Consider the following 27,818-nt stretch of genomic DNA (forward strand, 5'->3'; position numbering starts at 1 on the left):
TGGAAGAGTGAAGAATTTGAGTGCAGCATGGAGCAAGGGACACTGACATATTCTCTTTCATTTCTCCCAGTGCCCCCTCTTGCTTTCCCACAGCACTGCAAATGCCTGCCTTAACGCCACACTCCCATTTCCCCCCTCTTCAATTCTTCCTCCTTTCCAGCTTTCTTTCTCCATCACCAGAGCCCTAAAACCTCCCTCTCACACCTTCCTATTCCCATATTTTCCGTCATTCCTTCAAATGTCACCTTTATCCCCACCCAATTCCACCTGCTCCTTCCCCAATTCCTCCTCTCTCTTCCCCCCCTGTCACCAGAGGACCAGAACTGTCACACACCCCTTTCCCCCCCATCAAGACCTTAACTCACACAAGTCATTTACTGCAGTCCCTAACTTTCCCCCTCCTGACTCCTCCTCTTTCCCCCATCCCTGTCTTTAGAACTTTGGAAAACAGCCAATGAAAACAGCACAATGGCATAGATTAGTGCAAATATAGTATAGAGAAAAACACCTGCCTGTCATGCTGAGGCATGACAGCCACTGTGAAAAGTGAAGAACCCTGATTCATCATATTATTCCCATTTTAATTCCTGCATTTCACATATATAATCTCAATAATCATCTCAATAAGCATGCTCATTGGGGTTTTCCCCAGACCATAATCTCCTGATGGCAAAATGTACAGGTACTGTTCTTCTCATTTGTTCTGTGCGAAACTAGCTTGCTTCCACCTTTCAGTGTTTTTAGGCAATGAATTCCTAGCAATGAAATCCTAGAAAGCTAGAGTGAAACACTCATTGTTATCTAAGTTCTTGGTTTGTTTTTAAGCCTTTTCTGCTTATCTTCTCTAGTGGGGAAGTGATCACTGCCCCATGGGGGGGGGACAGATTTCCAGAATTTTAGTGTGTTTCTGACTAGGGAAGTGTGTCAACTCAGAAACAAATGGTAGTAGCGGACACAGAAGCTCATGAGCTTCCTCATTCAAGTCTTATTGCATGGGGGGGGGAAAGAATTTTCTGAGTTTCTAAACATCTTAAAAAGTACTTTGTTAATGCCACTAAAGTCCTCTATTATTATACTGCAGGGAGCAAGACTGTGGCTGAGAAGGAGTTATGCCAACCCTACAAAGTGGCCCAGTGTTGTGATAACACTACCCACACCCTTCCTTAAACAACATGAGCATGACAAGTCTGGAGTGTAGTCCAGTGTTGTTAACCTGGTTTTATTTTATTTCTTTAGGGAAATGCAGTGGGGTGAGGTGCTGTGAAGTTAATGGTAGCAGCAGTGCAATTAGTTACGGGCTACAGGAGGTGAAGGGAGTCAGGGTGGGGGGTGGGGATGAGGGTTTCGGGTGCATTGTCTGGATGCCAGGTCTACCTAGTAGGTCAACTCGCCGTGAACCCATGGAGCTGTACAGCTGGAAAGAAGTTTATCAGAGGCCAGCTCTACTCAGGCCTCACCACTGATCAGTCACCAGATCTGCCAGAAATATTCAACCTTCTCAAGATGCTAGTTGTATGTGTTCATTTATTTCGCATATTTGCTTTGTCGCCCACTTGGAAAAATATATTGCTGTCTCCAATGTAGGCAGCTTATCTGCCTAATTTGGCAAGGTAGGATTTGGACTGCAGTGTTCCAAACTAAATTCCCACCTTCCAGCCCAGTTGTTATCATTTAGAATAAAGTAATTCTCAAACATCAATAGCACTTCAGAATGGTTGGACGCGATTAAATCATTTGAAATGAATTTCCCCACTTGTTTGTGCACAAAGGCCCCTTTCCGTGGAACCTCATTAAATACCTGTAATGAATACTCCCATTACAGATGCAAAGCTTAGGTTAATCTTAGAAACCAAGTTGCACACTCATACAGGATGTTTACTCAGAAACAACCCTCACTGCATGTGTGTGGACTTACTCCCAAGTGTGCACAGGCTTCAAAAGTTTAACTGCTGTGCAACGCCAACCACTCTCAAATGCTGAAGGACATGTTATTTGCTGGCAAATCCTCTCCTGTACACAAAGGACTAAAGACACTCCCCCAAGTTTCATACATGCTGGTGTGGGAGATTTTTCTTCCTCTCTGTGCCTTCCTTCCTTTTTAATTCCCTTTATCATGGAGTAAGCATTTTGTAGCCTGGGGTATCTGACGCTGCTATTTTGCTATAGGAAGAAGGCAGTTTACATCCTTACTTTACCTTCCTGCTAGTGGAATGCCCTTCAGCCACAGCTTGGAGGCTGGCCTGTTAGTAAAACGGCACAAACATCTCTTGGCATGGGGCAATGTGTGCACAATCTCTCTGGAGCTTTTTCAAACTATGAGCTAGCTTAGTTCTTTTCTCTCTTACTTGTTTCAAAGGCTCCTTCAACCAAGAGGCAGGTCAACACTTATTCCCCACATGGAGATATAAAGAGAAAACCCAGAAGCTTTCACTGGCTCTAATTGAAACAGGGATGATCAATACACAAAAGGTTTAATGAGCTTCCTCTTACAAGGCACTCCTACAAACATAGTTCAAACAAGCTTCTTCCTTTTTCAAAAGGCTAATTTATTTCCCATCGCCTGCAGGCTTCGGATCTAGCTTCTTAAGCCATAATACATGTTATTTATAAACTGTATAGGCTGCTTTTGGGGGCACAGCACACAGTAAGGCAACTTACATTATGATATACACACACAATACAACAACAATCTCCCCTCAGTTCAAGTCCAGTAACTTTGCTACAAAACAACAAGGGTATGATTGTAGAGTGGACTAAAGGAAGGGGATTACAAGGCCAACACCACTCTTGTGTCTCCTCCAAAACGAACAGAAATGCACTAGAGAAATGCAAAAAGATAATGCTCCGGCAGCCACCACATTTATGCAAATTAAGGATGCCTAAAATATCCTGCAGCTCATCTGGCTTTTATCATCTGCACAGAACCATCAGTGAACATGGCACCTTACAGAGAAATATAGCAAATAAAGAAAAAGGACAGGTCTCTGCCTCAAGGAGCTTCCAGTCTAGATTTTGAAGTATGAAACAGCTGGGAGGGAATGGAACAATAGAGGGAGATATGATAGGGTAACTGAGGAGGGGGGGGATATGAGATACTACATTGAATCGACAAGCAAATGATATTACACATGCTTAAGCATCATTTTGCTTGAAGAAAGGGACTGAGATATCGAGCCAACGTTTTCACAATATGAAGTTTGAGAAGGGATTTGAATGAAGAGGGAGATTTGCCTTCAGTAGTAAAAAGAACCAACAACCCAAAAAACCACAACCTACCCATTCCTGCTAGGAAGAAAAGATTTGGCATGCAAGACTCAGTAACTGCAATCTGTCTCCCCATCAGCTAGGAACAATGGCACAATTAGAATCCCAGCTGCGCATACTCAGCCTCTTGTCCTGGCTTGTTATAGGGATAGGAGGAACGGAAAAGAAAGTTGCTATTCCTTCATGAAGGACACAGGAGGTCCCAGTGGGTCCTGCACTAGATCAGGTCAGGTTCATCCCAGTCTCAGCTTTGTTAGCATGAGAAGATAGGGGAAGCATTTTTCCTTTCCCACTGGGAAAATTAAAGCAAGGATGTCAGTTTCATACACAAGAGAAGTTTTGAGTTTAAGGGAAAGTTGTTTTTAGATTTGATTTGGGGAAGGTGTGCTGGCGTGTGCAAACCCTCTTCTGGAAGTGACTGCAGAGGGCACCTACCAGGGAATGCAAACAACCCATGCACCTTGGCACTGCATGGATTAGTGCCCCCCTTCAGAAACCACAGGGCCCATACTGCTCCCTTCACTCCACTCCACAACTGTGAATGGATAAGTTTGCATTTCAGATCTATTCCCTTCCCTTCCTACATTCCCTTCTCATTCTCAGCTTGCAAAAAAGAAAAAGAAAGGAGCAACTGCAACTCCCTCCCACCCCCACCCCTGTGCACTCCATGTGGTTATCTTGGCAAAACTGCAAAGACTTAAAGGTTAAAGAAGCACACTTTGGGATGGAAAGAAAAGTGTAAGATAGCTTCAAAACAGCCTTGCCCCCCTCCAAGAATAAAACAGGCCTCAGCATCCCCACACCCACCTTACCCTGCTGGCCCCATGGCACAAAGTAGGCCTCAACACAAAGGCCTGCATACATCGTATTTCATTGCAAAGTTTGCCCAAAGGGAAATGAGTTTTACAAAGGTTGGGTGGTTGCCATTTGATCCATTCCCAAATGAAGCCACACTGCATGTTATTAAATCAATAACTTCCGACTCCCCTCCTTCAACCAAGAAGGGGCACCAGATATACCCTTACTATAAAGAAACACCCCATACATCCCAATACACAGAATACTTTGCCCCACAGCAATCCTGCACCCGTAACTCCCGTACTCTAAAATTCCTTGTCAGAACAGTTTATTCCTTTTCAGAACAGTTTATTTGGAAACCTCTCTGCCTCCCTCTCTCCTCCATCACACATTAAAAACAAGGGGGGATATACAGCCCCATTTTCTGTTTCCTACAACCCACCCCCCATAAGTGGCGGAGCCCCAGCAGTACTGATGAACATAGCAAAACCCAGGGGGGGCGGGCAGAGAGAGGAAGAAGTTCCCAGAGGAACAGTTAGCAGAGTTTAAAAACCAAGGCATGTACAAGTCCAGCACACCTACCTCTGGGGCTTATGTTCTGCAAAGACAGGAAAACCCAGGCACTCACACTGTGCTTTCTCAAGCCAGATGGCTAGATAATAAGTAGTAAAGGGGAGGATGGGTTTGGGAGGGGGGGTGGATTACAGTGAAGTTTTGTCCCTTCTCTTTAGAGTGCAACGTACACTATGTGGAGAGAGGAAAAACTGGGGGTGGGGTGGGGAAGCCTCAGAGGCAGAAATTAGCACACTCGGCTCCATTGGCCAAATATTTACAAAGAGATAGCTGTGAGGCACAAAGCCCTTTTCTTTCTGCAGCGAAGAAATCTGGTCAAGACATGGAAACTGAATTCCCCTAGTCCCTGGTTCTCGCTAGTTTCAGGGTCCTAGACATGAGGCTCACACGCTTTCTGCACCCTTGTCCTTCCCTCCCCACCCACCCCCAAAAAGCCACGCCACGCCACATCACACCAGGCACCGCTAAACCTGAATGAGAAAGAAGCTTGAATCCTTCCTTCCTCGCAAATCCAATTGCCTTGTCATAAAACAGCCCACAAAACACAAGGATTTCTTTCCTTCCTCCAGCCCACCCTTCCTGCACCCCCCCACCCTGCACAAAGCCAGAATGGCAACGCAACCTGAGGCAGGAAGTGGGGAGGAGAGAGAGAAAGCAACCTATCTGCAGTTGCAGTGCAAAGGGGTAGGAGAAAAAAGTTTGAATTATTTCAAAGAACAAAGGCAGTTTTGAGGAGACTCACCCAAGCAGCTGAAAACTCTCTTATTCTCCTGGCTGTGTTAGCAGAGAAAGACCCGCCCCCTCCAGGGTCACATGGTTCAGAATGCTAGTCAATGATCAAAGGAGCATTGTCATTCTCTGAATAATGAGCATCCCACAGTGCAATGGAGGTAGGCAGAAGCTGGGAGTGGGGGATAATTGCTGCCCAGGGGTGCAGATAGCAAAGCCAGAGCGGCTAAAAAGGGAAAAGGACCAGACCCGGCTGTTAAAAAAAAGGAAAACGGCTGGACAAGTTCTCCTGAAGGCAGCACTGTGTCTTCAAGGAGGAGATGAGGCTTTGGTGGTTAAAACTCTCTCATGGCAGACTCAGAAACTAATATCCTGTCTTCAAACATGTTTACTTTAAAAAAGTAAATGTCATTCATTTCAGCGGGGCTTGCAAAAAAAAAAAAAAAAAGCATGCTTAGTTCTAGGTCTGCAATCCTCTGCACTTTTTTTTTTCAAGGAGCAAGTCCTGTTGGACTCAAGCAGGCCATTCTACCAAGTAAACATGCACAGATTGAGCCTGTGTATCCTCTCCCACCAAGGGGAATCTGAGCTGGCAAAGGCAGCAACAAGCTTACTCCCAGCAGAGTCCTGGTAAGGTTCTGCAAGCCTGGTCACAATCCTATGCACACTCATGAAAAGCCCCACCGAACTCCTAATAATAATATATTATTTATACCCCACCCATCCGGCTGGGTTTCCCCAGCCACTCTGGGTTGTTCCCAACAGATTAAAACATCAAATATTAAAAACTTCCCTAAACAGGGCTCAGTGAAACTTACTTCTGAGTAAGCATGTAGAAGATCAAAAGGCTGCACTTCAAAAGCATGAGTGCTAATTCAAAGCAGAAGATTAATGCCAGTGAAGAGCCCCCTCCCCCAAAAAAACCCCAACATACATTTATTCAGTTTTCCACACACACTCAGCAGCAATGCAAAAAGCCAGTGAAGAAAAGCAGTTGGGAGCATGGGGATGGAAATGGCAAAGCTAAATCCAAATCCCACCTTAATTAGGCGAATGGTTTAGGGCAAGGTCATGCTCTGGGTAGGTCTACTCCACAGGGTTGTTGTGATGTTAAATTGTTGCCCTAAGGTCTTTGTATAACTAAGCACACATGATCCCTATTGGTATCTCCCCACCACCACGCCCATTCCAAGGCTGGCCCCCTCACACATAAAGCACGGGTGCTCATTTCTCCCCCTCCCTTGCCAAAGTCCTTCCATCCCAAGACAAAAGTACAGGTATCTCAAAACACAGAATGGGAAAGCAAACAAGGCCTTAATGGGGCAATGTGGAGGGTGAACAAAGAACAAGCCAAATGCTACCGCAAATGGACGAAGTGAAAACAATGAAGATGGAAACTGAACTGGCTGGAGTTCAGGAGACTGAATGACTTGTTATGGGTGAATGACTTGTTATAGTTGGGCGGCAGAGGCATTCTTAACTGGAACACAGGACTGGGTTTCCTGACTGCAGACCTAAAGCTGATGAAGGCCTGATCAGACAGAGGGCCTTCTTGGTAGTGGCGCCTGCCCTGTGGAACGCCCTCCCAGCAGATGTCAAGGCAATAAACAACTATTTTACTTTTAAAAGACAACGGAAGGCAGCCCTCTTTAGGGAAGTTTTTAATGTCTGATGCTGTATTGTTTTTAATATTCAGTTGGAAGCCGCCCAGAGTGGCTGGGGAAACCCAGCCAGATGGGCGGGGTATAAATAATAAATTATTATTATTATTATTATTATTATTATTATTATTATTATGATCCAGCGCATTAAGTGTGCCTAACCTGACTGATCCCAATGGGACTAAAGGATCAGGCTATTAAAAAGATGTCTTCCTCAAAACCAGTTGTTGTTTTTTATTTCCCTCGCCTTCTTGGGATGCATGTTTTGGACAAAATTATGTGCACATTTAGTTTGGAGTAAATATGGCTGTTAAGGGAACTTTGCCAAGTTGCTAGCTGTTAAGGAAAGCAGCTCTAGAAACACGAATGCTTGCTTTAAAATCTGTCTGCCCTTTCAACCAGGTTTTCTGTGCACTGGAATTCTTTCCCCCCTGCCCCACCCCAGAAACAAAAGCCAGGCTTTTATGGTTAGACGAATGGAGTAACATTTGGGAAACAATTATTTTGCTGTTTGCTCTTTATATGCCACTGAGCACAGTAATTGTGGTCATCTTCTGAAAGAATGAAGAATCTGGTATTTCAGTCTAGTGGAATGTGTATGTATCAGGAAGAAATATAAAAATGGTAGATCAGTTTTGAGAGAAACATGGGGGGGGGGGCAGTTGCCATCCCCTGCCCAAACAAATGGGACTTCAAAGCTCCCTGTAAGATAGGCTAAATAAATTAGAGGGTGATGGGATTGTTTTGTGTTGTATTCCTAGAAAGCTGCAATGCAGTCTTGGTGTTCTCCAAATGTTGCTGGCTGGGGCAGATGAGAGTTGTAGTCCAACAACTTTCATAAAGGGCACAAGTTTGGTGAAAGCTGCTATGCAGGCAAAAGAAGGGATGCTTTGATCAAATGCTGCAGGCAAGAGCTTGCAGACTTGGAGGGGACCTTTCATCATGAGAGCTAGCAAACTCACACCAACACATTTTGGACCCGTGTATATTCTATGGTGGCACTGTGGGTTAAACCAAGGAGCCTAGGACTTGCTGATCAGAAGGTTGGCAGTTCGAATCCCCGCGACGGGGTGAGCTCCTGTTGCTCGGTCCCAGCTCCTGCCAACCTAGTAGTTTGAAAGCACGTCAAAGTGCAAGTAGATAAATACTGTAGGTAAGGTAAACGGCGTTTCCGTGCACTGCTCTGGTTCGCCAGAAGCGGCTTAGTCATGCTGGCCACATGACCCGGAAGCTGTACACCGGCTCCCTCAGCCAATAAAGCAAGATGAGCGCCACAACCCCAGAGTCGGCCACGACTGGACCTAATGGTCAGGGGTCCCTTTTCCTTTACCTTTATATTCTATGGTTGGTGGTTCCCATCTCAGGTAGGAGGCATCCTATGAAGCTTTATTGATGTGAGGCTTTAAAAAATATATTTTATTGCATTGTGATTTTAAATAATTATACTGTACTACACTGCCTTCAGCGAGCACTAGAGGAGGGTAGGACCGAAACTGTAAGATAAATGAATAACAGGCAGAAATCCAACAAAAGAAGCTTTCTCATCACATTATCTGATGCAGTGAAGGCCTCAGTTGTTGAATTTGTGTCTGCCATGTTGCCATTAAAGAAACAGGGCTCCTGCCTCTGAAAAGGTGACAGGTTTGTTTACACACCTCTACACAAGCATGTTATTTGGAAATGTGTATCAGTGGAGCATGGTACCAGGCAATGTGTACCAGAACTCAGGGGGGGAAATGTCTACTCTGTCTTTCAAGAAGCTTGAAAGGAAAACCAGTTGTGAACAGGCCTGGAGGTAAACTCAAAAGAATTTGCAGACACAGACTAATGGGGCTTGGAAATGTTTCAAAGTTCATCTAATGGTCCATTCTCCTACAGCACCAAGACAAAAAATAATAATAATTAAAAATCCAGGGAGCAGCTATAAGTTGGTGAAATATTGCCTCTATGCAGCAACTTGGGAAGGGGATCAAATGGAATTTTGTTTTTTTAGAGGAAGGGGAAAAAATGGGAGTGTTAACTGATAAATAAGCCAAAGGCTGTTAAGCCAAACTATGAATGTCATTATTCAGTTTAAACAGGAAATTTGCTGCATTTTGACCTGTCATGCTATGCTATGGGCTGAGCTGTTCCAGAGACTGCAGGAGAAACAGAAAGATAAGGTTTTGGTTACATTTAAAAGATAGCTACAAAGATAGCAGGCTGCTTTCAAGAACAAGCAACAGGGTTGCTAAACCAGCCTTACATACCCAGTATAGGAAGCACGGAGGGGCCATAAGTCAGTGACAGAGTACATGCCTTACATACAAAACGTCCCCAGTTCAATCCAAAGTATCTCCAAGCCCCACCTTGCCTGAGACCCTGCTTGGAGAATTAGGACCCCCCAGTCGTGACTGACTCTGGGGTTGTGGCTCTCATCTCCCTTTACTGGCCGAGGGAGCCAGCATGCAACTTCCGGGTCATGTGGCCAGCATGACTAAGCCGCTTCTGGCGAACCAGAGCAGTGCACAGAAACGCCGGTTACCTTCCCGCCAGAGCGGTAACAATTTATCTACTTGCACTTTGATGTGCTTTCGAACTGCTAGGTTGGCAGGAGCAGGGACCGAGCAATGGGAGCTCACCCCGTTGTGGGGATTCGAACCGCCGACCTTCTGATCAGCAAATCCTAGGCTCTGTGGTTTAACCCACAGCACCACCTGCACCTGGAGAATTACTGCCAGTCAAAAGGATCTAAATCCTATGAACCAACTCCTGGCTCAGATTCGCACATAATTCTCTTGGTATCCATATCGCTCCATATGAGAGCCTGATGAGAGTGCATAAAAACAGTACTAGCATTACTAATAACACCTTTTCACAACTTTTGCAAACAAAATCCAAGTGATGCAATGCATCAGCCAGGAGGGCTATTGTTTACTAAGCTTGGAGATTCAGGTACAGTACGTCATGTTTCTCTGGCTTGCTTATATACTGTATTTTACAAAATAAATTGAATAAGAATAAATTGGAACACATAAAAACAAAGGAGGATACAAATTCCCACCAATTACAGGCACCAACAGAGCAATCCTATACTTGCAGTACATTGGGACTGGAGACTTGCCTGCTTCCCATCCACAACACCACCCTGTTTCAACTTCTCCAGTTGAATGACTCTGTTTGTTGAGTCTTCTGTCCTCATATCTGGGGAATTCCATCAATATTTTTTTTCTCTCTCTCTCATAGTGGTGGTGTAACTGGCATTCCCCTTCCTGCTTACTCATAGATCTTTCAGTCAGGTACTGTAAGAATACCAATCATTTCCCATCCACCTCCATGCCTCACTCTGAGTTTCTTTAAAGGATTCACATGAGATTTGTTGTCAGAAGTGTTCTGAAAATCCAGGCACACAATGCTTGCTGGACTCACTCTTTCTGTATGCCTGCTGACACCTTCAGTCAGATGTCAAATGTTGGTGATGCAAGGTGCATGCTGATTTCACCCCTGCAAGGTTTGCTCTTAAAATATAGCCACAATAATGCTTCCTATTAAATATAATAGTCAGAACTCTAACCCTTTCAAAATCTGGTGTAAATTGTGTACATTCCACTGCTAAGGAGGTGGATTTTTTTTATTTTTAATATACATTATTTCCGTTAACAACTTTCAGAGTTTCAAATCTGAATGAAGAACTGTTGAGCAAATACCCACACATTCCACTGACTTCTTGATTTGTCATTTTCTTCTGAAACATGATCTTTTGGCTTCCCTATTTCATACAGTTCTTCAGAAGCACTACCTGGGACTCAGGTTACAGAACTGGGAGGTGAATATTTTAATAGAATATGGGTGTAAAAAGTTGCACCCCATAGTGGCAAGTGCTTCCCACTGTATAATGTGTGCAGCAGCCCTCCATAAGACCCATATATAACACTGTGGAAAGAAATGTTGCTGTGTTTGCCATCTAGTTCTGGAGAACTCAAAAGTCTCTGCCCACTGCTTTGGCTGGCCTAAAAAGGGTTCTGCCCAGTGTGGTGTAGTGGGCAAAATGCTGGACAAGGGTCTTGGAGACTGGGTTCAAATCCACACGCAGCTATGAAGCTCACTTGGATGGACCTAGGCCAGTCACCTTCTCTCAACCTAACCTACCTCTCAGGGTTGTTATGAAGACAATACAGGAACTCCTTACAGGAAAGGCGGAATATTAACACAAGGATTAATCAATAAATTTCAGCAATGTAGGGTCATTCTGAAGCAGAGGATCTGGCCTTATCTCCCCCAACCACCATAGCCCAAGTTTGACAGGTATGGGGGCCATCATGTGTCCCAATTTTACCTGCACCATTTGAAATTAAACTGTACGACATGTGTGGTGCTTTGAAACTGCTACGGTCAGGTGACGATCAAAGTGTCTACATGTTGCCCATGGCTCCCTGCAGGCACAGATGGTCAGCTGATCACCTCTGCCAACAGAGATCTGTGCACAACATTATGGGAGCCCTAACAATCAGTTGACCACCAGGGCCTAAGAAGAGCTATGTCGGGCACTATGCAGAGGGCTCTGTAGGCAACCTCAAGCAGCTGGTCGATGGTGCCTTCAAACCCCATTTTGGTCCAGCCATGACTTTACCTTTCCAGCACCTGACATATATGGCATTAGGTTTAAGGCAGGTGGGCAGGGCTTGGCCAAAATAGCCTCACAGGCCTAAAGTGGAGTTCTAATACACATAAATACACACTACTGCTTCAGTGCTATCTCATGCAAGGTTGTGTGTTGTGTGCCTATTAACTCTATCCAAGACAGGGTGTCACATCCAATTTTACCACTTGAGGTGAAACAGGAAGTGCTGCTTTGCCCTGCCACTGCTCCCACCACCACCTACCATATTTTTGTCCCATAGGATGCTCCGTCCCATAGGACACACCTAGTTTTTTTGGGGGGAAATAAAGGAATTTTTTCCCCCTTTATGCCCCCCCCCAAACCAGGTCGGGGAAACCAAACCAGGTCGAGGAACAGTGGGATGGTGGCGCTGCGCCTCCCTGCTGTCCCCCGAGCTTGTGGGGCTGGCCGATGTCTGCCCGGCGCGCGGGGCGCTCTGCTTCAGGGCGCCCTTCGAGCCGGGCCGCAGGCTGCTATCCGCAGCATGGGGAGCCCTGCGGGGAACTCCTGCAGGGCTCCCCACGCTGCGGATGTTTGCCTGGCACGAGGGGCGCTCTGCTTCAGGGCGCCCCGCACGCTGGGTGGCAGGCTGCTATCCGCAGCGAGGGGAGCCCTGCGGGGAACTCCTGCAGGGCTCCCCATGCTGTGGATGTCTGCCTGGCGCGAGGGGCGCTCTGCTTCAGGATGCCCCTCGCACCGGGCGGCAGGCTGCTATCCGCAGCCTAGACTGCCTAGGCTGCAGATGTCTGCCCGAAGCGCCAGGCACTCTGCTTTCAGCACGCCCGGCGCTCCGGGAAGCAGACTGCTATCCGCAGCCTAGACAGCCCTGCGGGAGTTCCTGCAGGGCTGCCTAGGTTGCGGATGTCTTCCTGAAGCCTGGAGAGCGAGAGGGGTCGGTGCACACCGACCCCTCTCACTCTCCAAGCTTCAGCGAAAGCCTGCATTCGCCCCATAGGACGCACCCAGATTTCCCCTTCATTTTTGGAGGGGAAAAAGTGCGTCCTATAGGGCGAAAAATACGGTACCTGCTGCTGTTGCTGCTGCTGCCACCACATGCCCTACCACATCTGATGTGGAAGAAGGAGTGGCACCACCACTGGCACTGATTTTGGGAGAGATTGCACCCAAAATGGATGTGGTTTTGCCTAAAATCAGTGCCAATGGCAGTGACACTTATTTGCTGCTGGTGGAGGTGGCAGGGCAGGCAGGGCACCCATGGGCATGCCCTGCCTGCCCTGCCGCCTGAAGCAGTGGCCTCAGCCTGCCTAATGGCTGAGCCAGCTCTGATCCAAGAGTGGATATTGTCTGTACAAAATGGTATCTGAACTGTATCTAGTGGGCAACCAGCCAATAACAGCTCAGTGGGGGGCTAATATAAACAGCTTTGGGGTGGGGAGGTCTGTTTGGTGATTATGTTGCAGCTAGTCAGCTCAGGTAGGCAGTGTGGGAAGAGTGACTTGTCGGGAGTGACTCAAGAGTGCCAGGCATTCTGCTGTGCATAATCATGCTCCAAGGTCTGAGTTGGGATTGCTTGATATGTTTAGATTTCCCATAGATGTATAGGATCATTAGGATAGTTCGCTCTGACTATAAGAACACATTCACCTGGCCTTCCTGTTTGCTTCTGCAACAGTTCTATTCCTCAGCTTGCCCCACTATGGCTTCCTGTTTCTCACTCCTACACCCATCTCGAATGCTCAGTCCCTGCTTTCTCTCCCCATGTCCATCTGATGCTCTGCAGAGCCACAATGGCCACCCAGTAAGCAGCCATCCTATGTTCAGCCACTCCTTCCTGACTCTTGCCACCACCACCTCCCTTCCTGTAGTAGCGGAAGAAAACGGTGGATCAAATATGAAATGCAACATTCCTCTAAAGGTGTCACACCATTTTAATTCAAATTTAATTGAGATTTCTTTAACCAATAGAGCAGGTTGGTGGGGATGGTGGAGTGGGGAGAGAATGAACCAAGATCACCTAATAAAATGAAGCCAAATTCAGTCGGGTGATTCAGAATTGAACAATTCTGCTGAGAGCTCTGCATTATAATACTGAACTGGTTCCTCCATTATAAGTCTGCAGGGCATGGTTATGCTGAATTGGCTTATCATAGAGGTTAAGGAAAAATTAAATATGCTTATGAACGAGGACAGCCTCTCACCTCCAGAGGGCAGCTCAACCCTTCCTTTCTGCTCCAATGGAGTTGCAGGTTTGTGAAGCACTGGGCAAAGTATGGTTTCCCAGGTGCAAAACATTCAGGGGGACACCAGTGAAATACTTGGAGCAGCACCAGATAGAAACTGCACAAGAACACAAAGGCACCCTAGGTCTTAAAGCTAAATAGGGTCACAACTTTGACTCAAAAATGCACATTCACAAATATCCTGCACTTTGAAAAAACCTTCAGAAGCCTTTGAGAGCTTCTCTATTATCAATAACTGCTGCAGTTTGGAAAATTCCTTTCCCTGCACTGATGGGACCTGGAATGCTGCCCTAGGAATTCCAAGTTAAGGTAAAGAGAAGAACCAGGCAGTGGCAGACTAAGCAGTTTTACACTTGTACAAAGAAGCTGGAGAGGAGAAAAACAGAGTTAATACAGCTCCATGTTGTGACAACTCTGCTGCATTTCTACAAACTTTGTGGCAATGTCAAATTGGAAGCTGTGTTTAGCCTCTTGCCTCCTTCACACACCATGTCAGTACAAGGTTAGCCTGGTAAAGCCAAAACGAATAACTGGCTGTTCACTGCAATGACACAGAAATCTATTGAAGCTTGTGTAGGACAAATACACAAATCCAGGTTTTCCTACTTTCTACATATGTCCTTAAAGTAAATACATAAAATCTGTCCAAACCCAGTTGTTTCTTCATTCAGCCTCCTTTTGGAACTTTTTAAAGATTAGAGTGGGGCTAGGGACAGAACACCTTTGACATGATGAATTCTAATGTTAGCATTGACAATCAAAATGCAAACACTATAAGGAGAAACCTGCCACAGTATTCCATGGTGATACACTAGAAGGACTTCAAGCCTTGCTAAGTTTTTCAATGTACTAAATTCTGTGATTAAAAAAACAAACCTATTTCTAATTTAGCAAGAGAAGATCCAATAAAAGAGAGATAATCTCACTGCCTGAATAATACAATCCACAAATTTACAAACTTGACACATTTAAACTTCAATGGGCTTAAGTCCATGGAGACTAAACCTAGTGCAGTTATGCATGCACTAGGTTTGCAATTTGCCTTTCACAGGCTCTAGATCATCCTCCAAATCCAGGGCAAAAGTATTCTTTGGATATGTTCACATTACCATTTACTCCACAACCAGGAGCACCCACTACAAGTTTTTGAAGCCACAGTCACATAATGTTAGCCACAATCTATATTAACTCTGTAGTTTCTTTAAAATACTGCTTTTTTATGCTTCCCCACTCCCTCAAACCAGCTTCAGATGAGCACACATGCACAGACAACAATTTCACGAATAGGAGTTTGTAAACTGCTTTGAGATTTTTCCTACAACCCAGTGGCGTATGAAATAAATAAATCGGAGTTCAGGGGTGTGTGTGGCAGGAGCAAGGAAACCAAAATGGTCATGTGAAGACTTCCCTGCTCCCTCTCTGAGGTGAGACCTCTGGGTATATAAATTCAATCAATCAATCAATCAATCAATCAATCAATCAATACAACACTGTGCAAATGCAACTTGAAACAAAGCAGATGGAATGACTTTGCTGCATTTTAAAGTGGTAATGTGAACATGCCCTCTGTCCCCTGGGCAACAATGCTGCAAGTGGCCCCAACATTCCCCATCCCACTGTTTGGGGTCTGTGTGCTGCCTTGTGTGCTGGGAGAGTCTTATTACATCCATTGGGAGTCAATGGGAACCATACTGTCTTAAATCCAAAAACTTCTGAGCGGAGTTCTTAGGCTTGGGGATATGTGTCAAGACAAGATTTAAAGAAAAGGTTTTTGTTTTAAACGGTGTATAGCTTTCCAAGATAGTTTACATGCACCAAATTCTGTCTTGCCAGCAGATAGCTCTTGGCAGTTGCTTTCTCCCTTAGAACTTGAGAGCTAGTAATAGAAGTTACTGGCTACTAGCGTCAGCTATGAGAAAGGAAGTCCCTTGGTTCAAATATCACCTCAACCACAAACTCCACAGCTGCCTTTACATATGTAAGCTACCATTCTCTCTTCTTCAGCTGCAATGTGGAGGTAATTACTGTATATTAAAACACACTACATAAATGTTAAGTATTATCAACGTATTGGCTGGAAATGGTGTTCTTTTCCATCCCCATTCACCAAGTGGCTTGGCTTTTGAGATCTGAGCTGAGCTGCAGCTAGAGGGTGGAGGAGAAGCACTCGCAGGTTCGCTGAGGTCAGGGGTGCTCGGCTCTGAAGGTTTTTCAGTTGCGCAGGAAGGATGTAGCTTTTCTTTCTGGTGCACTTTGGTTTTAGCCAAGGGCAACATCCTGCTTCTACAGCAAGGCCTAGAGCTTGCAGCAGAGCAACCAGATGGCTCTTATTTTCAGGGAAACACTTTCTTGTAGAGTGCTGAACCTTATCCCAGAGCACCGCAGCACCACAGGGCATAGCGGATGTATCCCTGATTTCACAACATTCCCAGCTTCAAAGCAAATGCAATGCAACTCCAAACAGTATTTCCCATTTTGAGAAATCGTGACCAGAGAGAAGCTCTAGCCTGCAGCGAAACCATGCCAGTTAACAGAGTACAGGCTTGCATAACACCACCTTAAGATTTTAAATTGAAATAAGTTAAAATGTATTATGAGCCTATGTTTTGCTTACATACATATCTCTACTGCAACACTTTTTCCTGGCAGTTTCCCCTTCCCCTTTCTTCATATTTCTGCGGAGGTTCTGGCTGACACAAAAACTGCTCCCCACCAACACCACAGTCTTAACAGCACATCTAAAAAAACACTCTGCACAGCCCATATTGTACAAATCACAATGCAACATGATATTGATGACCCCACATCCCCGTAGGGCTGCCTTGTATTCACAGTGTTGTACAGAATAAGGGAGCGGGGAGTTCCAAATGGTCCCCATATATTATGTCCTTAAGAAAGGAACGGTGGGATATTCCTGGGGATGGCCTCTTCTTTACAAAAAAGAAGAAGGTAAAGAAGGTATGCCAGACAATAATACAACAGTTATGGAGAGGGCCTCGTTCCCCTTTCTTCCTAATAAATGTCAGAGCTTTAAAAATGGATACAATTCCAGCCACTCTCTTGATCTTTTTATATGCCTAGTAAATCTTCAGCTGAAAAGCCCTTTCCTGAAATCCTTACCTCATGCCCCCAATAAAGCGCACCAATTAAAAAACATGTTTTCATGCTTCTTAAATGTGTGCCTGTAAGGTGGAGGCAGGGGGGTGGGAGAGGTTAACCAACACAATGGAAAGCAAGCCTGGGATCCTGCTCTGGACCCTGCATCAAACTGGGACCCGTCCACAGCAGGCTGTGCCTGCCTCTTCTCTGCTTGGAAGGATTCGAGGAGAGACGTTTGCATGGTTGAGCATCCCACGACACCCCTATGGGCAATTCATTCACAGTCAACCTTCCTAATTTCTCTAGAATTTTATGAAATAAAGAGAATTTTAACCTGTTTAAGTAGGTCAACTTTTTGTATGTTTTAAGCTACTGCTGTAATTTTTCTTGAGTCCATTGGTTTATCTCTTTGTAAACCGCTTTGAGTTCTCTTTTTGTTTTGTTTTGTTTTGTTTTGTTTTGTTTTGTTTTGTTTTGTTTTACAATCAAACAGATGTCAAGGAAATAAACAATTACAGTGGTACATCGGGTTACAGGCGGTTCAGGTTACAGACTCCGCTAACCCAGAAATAGTACCTCGGGTTAAGAACTTTGCTTCAGGATGAGAACAGAAATCGTGCAGCGGCGGTGCGGTGGCAGTGGGAAGCCCCGTTAGCTGAAGTAGTGCTTCAGGTTAAGAACAGTTCCAGGTTAAGGACGGACCTCCAGAATGAACTAAGTTCTTAACCTGAGGTACTACTCTGCCTGACTTTTAGAAAACATCTGAAGGCAGCCCTGTTTAGGGAAGCTTTTAATGTCTGGTGTTTTATTGTGTTTGGGAGTCGCCCAGAGTGGCTGGGGAAACCCAGCCAGATGGGTGGGGTATAAACATTTAATTAATGAATTAATTTTATTAAATAAATAAATAAACTAAGTGGAGGAACAGGGGTACCTCTCAGAGAGGTGTAAGCAAAAATGAATGAGAACAGGATGATGTGCTTTGCCTATTTTCTGTCCACAGTCCACATGTAGAAAGGAACTAGGCTCCCTTCAAACCAAAATGCAACATGATTGCAACATTTGAAATCACAGAATTGTTTCTGGAATAGAAAATAGTAGCTTTGTGGAACTGGCACTGCTACGAGTGACATACAATACTCATTCTGCAGTTGCAAGAAAGCCAACTTTTAGCATGGCAGCAGCTACACCTTGCAATTCCCTACCTACTGGCACCAAGCAAGTACCTTGGCTGTACTCTTTTCCATACCTGCTTAAAATATATTTGCTTAGGCAAGCCTATTGACCTGTAGATGTTGACATGTTTAAATCTTTTTCGCTGTTAGTTTTCATCGTATTTAAATGTTTTCAACTGTTCTCATAGATCATGTTTAAAAATTCTATTGTTAAATGTCTAAAGGTTTTTAAATGATTGAGCACTATATAGATTTTGGTACATAAAAAATAAAAATAAAGGAGGGGCTGCTTCTCACAGAGAGCCTGGTCCCCATCAGTGTGAGTCTTGATTCATTGTAATTACACCTGAAAGTTGCAAAAAAAAAAGAAAAGAAAAATTGGAGGAGGGAGAGCTTTTCCTCTTTGTTTCCAAGTACAGTGGTCCCTCGGTTTACAAAAAGTCCTGTTTATGAACTATTCGGTTTACGCACTCCGCAAAACCGGAAGTAGTGTTCCAGTTTGCAAACTTTACCTCAGTTTACGAGTGGAAGCTGAACCGTGGAATGGCACTGGCGGCAGGGGGCTTCATTAGGGAAAGCGCGCCTTGGTTTAAGAATGGACTTCAGGAACGGATTAAGTTTGTAAACTGAGGTACCACTGTAGCTTGCTATGCACTGTAAGCCATACAGTGGTACCTCGGCTTACATACGCTTCAGGTTACATACGCTTCAGGTTACAGACTCCACTAACCCAGAAATAGTGCTTCAGGTTAAGAACTTTGCTTCAGGATGAGAACAGAAATCATGCTCCGGCAGCGCAGCAGCAGTGGGGGCCCCATTAGCTAAAGTGGTGCTTCAGGTTAAGAACGAACCTCCAGAACGAATTAAGTACTTAACCCGAGGTACCACTGTACTTAGTTCTCTAGTGCTATTGTGAATCTTTTAGTATCTTCTAGGATAAAGTGGACTGCTGAGCTCAGTGCAGGAGCTTCTCATGGTGATAGAACTTTGCACAATTAACTGAATGATTATAAGGGTGTTGTTTCCGCTAAGATGTAACATCTATCAGAGACAGGATATGGGACTGGCCTCTTTGGTGTAACAAAATCCTCTCTCCAACTCCTAAGTTTCCCTGCCCTTCCTCCAAGCTTCCCTTCTCAAAATTTATCTCTCAAACAGTCCAAAGACAGATTAATGCATATACCATGAGGAGGGGAGCTACTCATCTTCTGATATTAAGCCTCAGCCAGCTTTGTTTAGGATCATAGAATCAAAGCCAGAAGAGATATACAAGGCAGTCAACACTATGATCCAACCACACTAACAATGTAGCCTATGTCCAAATTGTTGTGTACCAAGTAATGATTGAGAAGTCCATGTTGCACCGTGCCAGAGATGCCTGAAGTTACTAAAATACTCCTAGAAGGGTCAAGGAGATGAGCTGTGTGTCAGGAGAAACAGTGGCTGGAGACAAAGGGCTACTAAACAGACAGGGTATCAGTGCCAGAATGCATGTGGGACATTGGGCAGATAGCAGCAGCTCAGTCTGTAGTGAAGTAACAAGTTGTTAAGACTCAGGAGTCAGACCAGGGTCAGAAACCTTACAGGTGGATCCCTACTGGCCCCTTGAATCACCTGATCCTGCTGAGCTGATAGCTGCAATTCTGTCCTCTGGCCATCTGCCCTGGAGGTGCTAAGGCACAATAGAGAATAGGCCTCCTTATGGAAGATGCCGTCATGGTACAGAGAGCAAAGCACCTGAGCTGAGAACTACAGTGCCATACACCATGCTGCTCAAAATAAACCCTACTTCACATCACATACAGAGTCTGAATGCTGCTCCACCTATCGGAGTGCAAATCTTGCTCCCAGTCTCATGGCCATGAATCTGCTTGCATGATGCAGCGTCTCTCTTCAGTGTGGCAGATTTAGAACCCTTTCACACTTTGTGGAGCAGTCCTGCTTGCTATGACTATACCTGTCCTGGCCCTTTTCAGACATTTGTTTTGTGTGTTATTAAACACACAAGGAGGGAAAGTTCTGCCCCATCACTCCTCTGCACACACCACTTGGAGGGTGACTTTTGGAGCCTTCCTGCACATTGTGTTTTCCCTCTTGGTGGCCTTCACCAGATTGGCATCATTATGCAAACTCCTAGTTCATGCCAGGACACCCTGGAAGAGGCACCCTCTCTGCCTGGAGTGGATACCCACACAGCTCTCATCTTCACCAGCAGAGCTGTCATGAAGCTGAGAAGCGGCAACACTCAAAATGCACAAATCGCTCAGCTGAGCTGGGCTGTGACAAATAGGCTGCTACAATGGGCCATGCAGAAGACCACCTGGGGCTCATTTAGTTCCAGGCTCTGCCCCCTGTTTTATATAACTGTAGTTAACAGAGTCAAAGAGCAGAAGAGAGAAGTGCACTGTGGTGACCTCTCTCTCTCTCTCTCTCTCTCTCTCTCTCTCGCGTGCGCTATGTGTTTTGTGGCGATTTTGTCCACAAAGTACAAAGTGTGGTCTGTGTCTCCATCTATACATTCTCTCTCTCTCTCTCTCTCTCTCTCTCTCTCACACACACACACACACACACACTTTTTCACTTTGTAATTAGACAATTATTCTCACATCCTTCTTATCTTATTGATAAAGACTGTTTCAGTAAAGCAAACAAAATTCGCTTTCTAAAAGCTGACAAATGTGTCGAAGGCCTTCCTTATACTAGTATTGCAAGTGAATGACTTTAGATACAATGCTATGCACACTTACCTTGGAATAAGCTCACCCCACCCCACCCCAATACACTGGGAATTGCTTAAGGGACGCAGGTGGCACTGTGGGTTAAAGCCTCAGCGCCTAGGGCTTGCTGATCGAAAGGTCGGCGGTTTGAATCCCTGCGGCGGGGTGCGCTCCCGCTGCTCGGTCCCAGCGCCTGCCAACCTAGCAGTTCGAAAGCACCTCCGGGTGCAAGTAGATAAATAGGGACCGCTTACCAGCGGGAAGGTAAACGGCGTTTCCGTGTGCGGCTCTGGCTCGCCAGAGCAGCAATGTCACACTGGCCACGTGACCCGGAAGTGTCTCCGGACAGCGCTGGCCCCTGGCCTCTTAAGTGAGATGGGCGCACAACCCCAGAGTCTGTCAAGACTGGCCCGTACGGGCAGGGGTACCTTTACCTTTACCTTTAAACACGCACAGGGTCAGGCTGCATAAGGGAGGTGTGTGAACAAGCTGTTAGTCATCAATCTGCCATTCAGTTTCCAGACCTTTACACTTCATAAAATCCAACTTGTTTAGATCAGTTGGTGGTGTATGGAAGTCTCCTAATAAGCAGCATCCCAGCTTGTATGATAACAACAAAACTGTAACTGTCCTATACTAACAGTAGACACATTATCCAAGGGTGCATTATCTAGCCAAAAAAAGGCACCATCGACACACAAAATTGAATTTGAAGTAGACATGGGAGGTTTGCAGAAGCTGGAGGGAAAACGTCTGATTGGGTCTGATTGACCTCTAGTGCTACTTACATTAATGGTCACACTAATGCATTTTATATCAGGATGACCTCTTCATTTCAGATCTTTAAAATACAGCAGCAGTTCTGGCTGGCAAAAGCCTGCTGATACAATCTGCAGGCTGCTATCTTTGAGGCCCAATTCAGGGACCATTTCAAACTTGGCTGCTTTCTCTCATTACATTTAACTGGAGTCAAGTATAAAGGGTACACACATTTTCAGATTAGGTGCATCTCTCTCTCTCTCTCTCTCTCTCTTAAAAAAGTGGAGGTGGCAGTCTGATCCTTCCCTAGAAGCTCCTTCTGAATATATTTTTAAGGAGGCATATTCTTAATTCTACAGGTATGTGGCTTTCATACTTCACATGCAAACACATCCCTAAGTACTACTACTACTACTACTAATAATAATAATAATAAATTGGTTCTTGGAATCTTGTCATTCAAAATCTAGCCCAAGATCCTGTCTCCCAACTGGCCAACCATATCCACAAGTAGGACTTAAGAGCAATAACGCTTTCTCCACTCCCACTGAACTCATGTAAAGGTAAAGATAAAGGGACCCCTGACCATTAGGTCCAGTCGTGACCGACTCTGGGGTTGCGGCGCTCATCTCACTTTATTGGCCTAGGGAGCCGGCGTACAGCTTCCAGGTCATGTGGCCAGCATAGCTAAGCTGCTTCTGGCGAACCAGAGCAGCACACAGAAACGCCGTTTACCTTCCCCCCGGAGCGGTACCTATTTATCTACTTGCACTTTGAGGTGCTTTCGAACTGCTAGGTTGGCAGGAGCAGGGACTGAGCAACGGGAGCTCACCCCATCACGGGGATTCGAACCACTGACCTTCTGATCGGCAAGTGCTAGGCTCTGTGGTTTAACCCACAGTGCCACCCGCGTCCCTCGTGTAGTTCTCTGAAATTCCCTCCCTGTTGATATCAGGAAGGTGTCAACAATGCAACATTTTCAAACCTTGCTTAAAACCTTTTTGCTTAAACAAACTTTCCCAAAAATGTGACCTAACCACACAGCATTGAATTTGAACTTAGTATTTTGGTTTTTTTCTTGTATTTTTAGGATACTTCTATGATTTTACATTGTCCATTGCTTTGGGATTTCTTTTTTAAATGATAAGTGATATAAATAAATATTGGATTACACTGTCAATGTAGCTTCACTGTATACTAACAGCTTAGATAAGGAAGCCAAAATTGTATTCCATCAGACATCATCACTTCACCCACCAATGCATTTCCTACTTGATCTAGGGACTTAGGAGTTGACCTTGTCAGTGGGGTGAACCACTGGAGAGAGGGAAGGAGGCTCAGGCAGCCTGTGAGGTAATTTCCCACAGGCTCCACTTTATGATGCACTGGGCTTCTAGAGGAAGCGAGTTCATGGTCACCCAGAGTTTGTCTAAACACTTTGGTGCTTTCTTCAAAGCACAGCTCAGATCTCATTCTTTCCCCAAGCAAATCCTGACAGCTCTGAAGAAAGTTCCTAAGCTTCCCCCCTCCCTTCTTTCTAAATATCAAAAGGTGGGAGGGGCTGAAAAGACAGACTGACACAAGGAAAAAGAACTGGAGTTGGTACAAGTGGAAAGAACTTCCAGAATTTTAAATTTCACATCTCCAACATGGGCGTAGCCAGGATTTTTGTTAGAAGGGGACAGAACTTCAGCCATGTATTTTTATTGGTTTTTATTGATTGGGGAGAGGCTGCCCCCCTTGGCTATGCCCATGATCTCTGAAGTTTGCCTTCACCAAACTACAACTTACGAATTTATTTTAGGAATGTCATGGGAATTAAACTGAATAAACCAATATAGGTTTGAGGATTTATAGTTTGGATTCATCCCCTGGACCTCAGAGACCCCACCTTCTGTCCCTGCAATTTGATTTGGAGACCATATTCTCAAATGTATGGCAACACTAGAAACATTCTAAACCCATTGCCCTGCTATGCTTTACGGCAGAACAGCAGAACCGTTGCTCTTTTGTGAATTTTTTAAAAAAGAAGTGTCTCCTACAACATCTGCTAGCAAAACATCAGATATGAGCTATCTAGCTGTTAAGATTTAGCAACAATTTGTTCTTATTCATATACAAAGTATCTGAGGGTTTGTTAAGAGTTCTGATTAGATCTAGTACTTCCTGTTCCACGCAAATCTTATTCCAGGGGGCTGAGTTTGAAATAAAAAAGTTGAAGGTTGCCAGGGAAGTGGGTAGCGGATGCAGATTTTAATCAAAAGCTGCTCTTTCGGAGTGCTAATTGGCCTGCAAAAACGCTTGAGAGGTGTTGTTGCATTGCTTCCACTCGGCTAGGGCTTTGTTGCACCTGTGTCCATAGAAATGAAAAAGTATTTTACTTTTAGAGATGGGAAACCAGTCTCTGAGAATAGTTTCTCTCTCCTTTTTCTTCTTTGAAGCTGGCACCCACCAAGATGATGCTCATGGCAGAGTATAATGAGATCATGATGAGATAAGAGGGAAAGAGGAAGGTTTGAATCTATGCATAACTAAGGTTGTCTAGGGCTTCATACATTAAACCAGGGATCACTGTTTTTGGGCACAATTCAAAGGATGGTTTAATGCCAGAGTGCTCTCAATATGTTGCGGAACTCCAACTCCCATCAGCCCCAGGAAGCTTGACCAATGGTCAAAGGATCTCAAGGATGATGGGAGTTGTAGTCCAACATCTGGACAGCACCATGCTGGCTACCCCTCAATTAAACCACATTTGGTGTGTGCCCAGCACATTCATATAACTTTGCTGGTCTAAAGCTATCCCAGTGATTCACATGCACTTAAGAAAGGGGCTGCTGCTGCTGCATTCCACACCAAGTTTCTATGCAGTCCTCAGAGGCAGCTGTAATCAATTATCTGCAACAAACAGAGGAGCAATCTGAGTGCTGCAGTAATCTATTAACTACAACCAGATGAGCAGTTTTGAGTGTTATATTTATTTTCACTAATCACAATGCAAGCTCTATCAGCAACATCTTAAGACAGGAGACACATGGTAATTTTTAGAGAGCTGAAAGAGTTGGTTTGAAGAAGGATTTGCTGCTCATGAAAATATTTATCACCCCACTTTTGCATCTGTTCAACTGGCTTTTCAGTATTTGGACTGTTTCAGTAACCTGTAAAAGGGTTGTACACAATGGGAAGAAATGGGTGTACACAGCATGCGAAGTAAAGTCTCCCTCCTAAAAAACTTTTTCCTAAAAAATATTGTTTTCTGTTATCAGCCTTATACATAGCTCAGCTAATGTGTCTCTTATTTCACATTTACAGATCTCTTTGAATTTCTTATCCTTTCTCACTTCAGGCTGTCAGTTTGCACAGTACTTTTTGTGACTTGGAGATAGCCTTGCTGGAATCATAGGTAGAACTCTACTAAATTAAATTTCCTTTGTGATCTTATCAGAATTTTGGCAGAGAATAACAAATCCATCAACCCTCAGGGCCTGCCAATTGAATCACCATCACCCCATAAACAAAACTGCGATCTCCCTTGCTCTCCTTGCTGGGGAAGGGGAAATCTGTGTTCAGATGTTTGTGTTTGCTCCAGTTTGTTTTTATTCCAAAAAATAAAGAGCCTGTCTGTTATAATGCAGATGTTGCTGGCCATAAACACACAAAATGAAAGAGGAGAGAAGTGATATCCTTCTGATGAAAATGGCTTTTCAAATTTACTGTAAGTTGCTAGAAGAGCTCCAGACTTTGTGAAAGTTAATGCAAGAGCAAGACTGCAGGGGGAGCAATAAAATCTGTTTGTGCAGACATACTCCATTCCCTCCTTTTTTCATCTATTGTCAGGGCTTTAATCAACCTGGAATCAACTCCACACCTTCTTAAGTTACTTAAGTTTAACTTGGTAGGCTTCTCACCTTCTTTTTAGTAATGAAATGAGTCCAATGACAACTTTTGAGCCTGAATGATGTGATCACAAAATCAGGGACACATATTTACTATCCTAGAGCTGCTTTATGCTGAACTGAATCCTCTTAACTTTGGTGCTGTCAACTTTACTGACCTCTGTCTTGTATTGAGGCCATTCCAACTCTACTGCCTGGGAATATTTAGCATGCTAGATGGTTTGAGGCCATTGTTTTATATGCAAAGCATATCTTATGTAGAGCCAAGCCAAAATCTATCAAAGGGCCACCCCCCCCAACTCCTCTGAGATTTTTCTTTTTATCACATACCTGTAATAAGATCACTTTGCGGATTTCCCCCAATTATTTTCCAACAATTTTATGTGCATGCCGACCACTATTTCTCTCCTATGGTGCCTTGAAATAACACCAGCTCCCAGACATAATGAGGGATACAATATGGTGGCCAACAGTTGTCAGCAGACTTGTTGCTGTTGCAGCTGCAACACCTGTCCTGCCAAACCTTCAGGGACAAAAGAAGCTGTGCTACTGCCATTGCTAACGGTGAACCCCAACCATGAGAAACTGTTCAAGAATTTCTCCTTCCCCTTTGGTTCCCCTTTCCTAATTTCTCTGGCCAAAAATAAGGAGGATAATTTAAAGAGAACATTGGTGTACACCTCTGGTGCTCAGCCCATGAGTTTTGAAGCCTCCCTACCACTGCACACCTTTGGTACATCTTTTGTGCAGCAAGATCAGATGACATCTTGGACAACAGCAAGTAATAAAGGCTGCTATCAAGTCCAGTGATGCGGTTCATAGATCCGTCAAGGTTTAAATGCAGACATAACAGTTTTTGTACTTGCTCCAAGCAGTAAGAAAAGCTGGAGGGGGAAGACATTGCTTTTGTTAGGAAAAGTCAGTGGCTTGGGTGAACATCAAAAGAGCACTGATTTATTCTTCTGAGCAGGTGATTATTAAGCATGAATTGATGACAAAGCTTCCTGGCACAATGAGGCCAGCTTTCCTGACAAATGCATAAACAGTGGAATGAAGCAGACAAGGAAGGAGAAAAGGCTGGCTGGTAGTTTACAGAAGGCCAGATTATTGTGGCACCTTTAGGTCAACTTTGGGCATAATATACAACCACCAGTGGCTGCTATTTGACAGCTGAATATGGCCGAATGATGATCTGTCATCAAGCTATTGGTTACTGCTTGTGCTCATGTGGTTTTTGTTACTGTTTGGATATGGTATGGTTATATACCTGAGAAGTTGCAATACATCAGCTGTTCATTAGTCCCTTCAGAAGATCAAAGAACTGTAGAATATTTATTTACAGTGGTACCTCGGGTTACATACACTTCAGGTTACACACTCCACTAACCCAGAAATAGTGCTTCAGGTTAAGAACTTTGCTTCAGGATAAGAACAGAAACCGTGCTCCGGCGGTGCAGCGGCAGCAGGAGGCCCCATTAGCTAAAGTGGTGTTTCAGGTTAAGAACAGTTTCAGGTTAAGAACGGACCTCCGGAACGAATTAAGTACTTAACCCGAGGTACCACTGTATTTGATTTATATCCTACCTGTCCTCCCAGAGGAGCCCAGAGCAGCACAGATTATAGACACAGAATACACATTTATCTTTCAAAAGGCGACTTTTCACCATAGGTGAAAGAACAGTTTTGGGCAAGTGGGACAGGGGATTCTGATCAGGAAAATGGCACTGGGGAAAGCGGGGACCCTGATAGGTTATGAGGCTTCCCACAGGTGCTTTCAGGTTTGGGGGGAAAAGCCACGGGAGATCTAATTGCAGGTCCGCCCAATGTCTCAAATAAATTGTCAACTGTTAGGAACAGCATTGCTACTTTTTTTTTTCTGGTAGGGCTCCTCTATCTTCTACAGTTGCAAGCTAGAAAATAATCAAATTTCATGGCTGGATATTAGCCGATATCATTTCTTACAACAATACAAATTAAAAATGGAGCTACAAGGAAATTAACAAAGTACCAAGAGATGGTATGATGACTAAAGCAGTGGTTCTCAATTAGCTAAGTACTGCAGACCCCTTGTTTTTCAAAAGCCAAGCCATGGATCCCCTACTTTTGCAAATTTTGTTATCTCTATGGTAGTTTTTGTTATGTGAATGGTGCCAGAGACCCCCTGAGTGGGTTGCACAGCCCCCCTGGTGTTAGCAGACCACCAGTTGGGAACCGCTGGACTAAGGCATTCATTTCCCTTTTATACAAAACCCTTATGGAGAATCAATCCTCCTCCCAACAAAGTCTAAAAAGCTGATGGGAACTTAATGGGGA

General features: G+C 44.6%; 1 protein-coding gene across 5 annotated transcripts in view; it reads right to left on the reverse strand.

Annotated features, from left to right (window-relative positions):
- The window catches only part of SEPTIN9 (septin 9), a 216,523-nt gene that overhangs the window by 46,530 nt on the left and 142,175 nt on the right, over positions 1 to 27,818 (reverse strand). The window contains exon 1 of one of the 5 annotated variants that reach the window (XM_079966067.1): positions 5,378 to 5,521. The exons of the other annotated variants lie outside the window; for them this stretch is intronic. The gene's annotated coding sequence lies outside the window, so the exon portion shown is untranslated. Of the gene's footprint in view, positions 1 to 5,377; positions 5,522 to 27,818 lie in introns of those variants that run through there. 5 annotated transcript variants of the gene reach the window in all.

The sequence above is a fragment of the Podarcis cretensis genome (assembly GCF_951804945.1).
Source record: "Podarcis cretensis genome assembly, chromosome: 2".
Lineage (NCBI taxonomy): Eukaryota > Metazoa > Chordata > Lepidosauria > Squamata > Lacertidae > Podarcis > Podarcis cretensis.